Source organism: Cebus imitator, unplaced genomic scaffold (assembly GCF_001604975.1).
Source record: "Cebus imitator isolate Cc_AM_T3 unplaced genomic scaffold, Cebus_imitator-1.0 Scaffold0, whole genome shotgun sequence".
Classification (NCBI taxonomy): Eukaryota; Metazoa; Chordata; class Mammalia; order Primates; family Cebidae; genus Cebus; species Cebus imitator.
Window position 1 is genome coordinate 5,719,211 of NW_016107315.1, and position 1,247 is coordinate 5,720,457.

Genomic DNA, 1,247 nt, shown 5'->3' on the forward strand with positions numbered 1-1,247 from the left:
CCATGTTGACCAGGATGGTCTCGATCTCTTGACCTTGTGATCCACCCGCCTCGGCCTCCTAAAGTGCTGGGATTACAGGCGTGAGCCACCGCGCCCGGCCATATATCAAAAATTTTATAAACCTGTTAGGTGTGTTAGAAACCGAACAGCTTCTCAGTGCCAATGTCTTTATGTCAGAGAAGCAGTGTTAACCCTCTGATCTGATCATATACTGCTGAGGCCTTTCTGTTGCTGATGTGTGAAGAGGATCCCCTCAGTTCTCTTGTCTTATGTGAACAATGCAAGGCATGAAGAGTTAGTTTCACACTCTGCCCATTATGAGCAAAGGCGGCAGAACGTTCAAAACCAGAGAAGATGCCTTGACTGACACTGTTCAAATTTCAAGGCTGGTTCGGGAGTGGTGGCTCATGCTTGTAATCCCAGTAGTTTGGGAGGCCCAGGCTGGTGGATCATTTGAAACCAGGGGTTCAAGACCTGCCTGGCCATAGCGAAACCCTGTCTCTACTATTTTTGTAAAAATACAAAAATTAGCCAGGTATGGTGGTGCATAAGTGTAATCCCAGCTACTCGGGAGGCTGAGGCAGGAGAATCACTTGAACTTGGGAGGTGGAGATAGCTGTGAGCTGAGATCACACCACTGCACTCCTGCCTGACACAGTGAGACTCCATCTCAAAATAACAACAACAACAACAACAACAACACCACCACCACCACACACCAAATTTCAAGGCTGATACTGATAGTGCCAGACATCTCTGGAAGGCATAGGGCAGGACAGATCATTAACAAGCTGAGGCCGGGTATGGTGGCTCATGTCTGTAACTCAGCACTTTGAGAGGCCGAGGTGGGAGGATTGCTTGAGCCCAGGGGTTCAAGACGAGCTTGGGCAACATAGTGAGATCCTGTCTCTGTATAAAAACAAAACAATCTAAGTCATGGCATCAAAACAAAAACGAAAAAACAGAACAAGGCTGGGTGCGGTGGCTCACGCCTCTAATCTCAGAACTTTGGGAGGTGGAGGTAGGTGGATCACCTGAGGTCAGGAGTTCAAGACCAGCCTGGCCAACATGGTAAAACTGCTCTCTACTGAAAATACAAAAATTAGCCAGGCATGGTGGTATGTACCTGTTGTCCCAGCTACTCAGGAGGCTGAGGCAGGAGAATTGCTTGAATCTGGGAGGTAGAGGCTGCGGTGAGCCAAGACTGCACCACTGCACTCTGGCCTGGATGACAGGGCAAGACTCTG

The 1,247-nt window shown here is 48.9% G+C and overlaps 1 protein-coding gene across 2 annotated transcripts in view; it reads right to left on the minus strand.

Annotated features, from left to right (window-relative positions):
* The window catches only part of LOC108292621 (ATR interacting protein), a 20,055-nt gene that overhangs the window by 10,008 nt on the left and 8,800 nt on the right, over positions 1 to 1,247 (minus strand). The window lies entirely within an intron of this gene.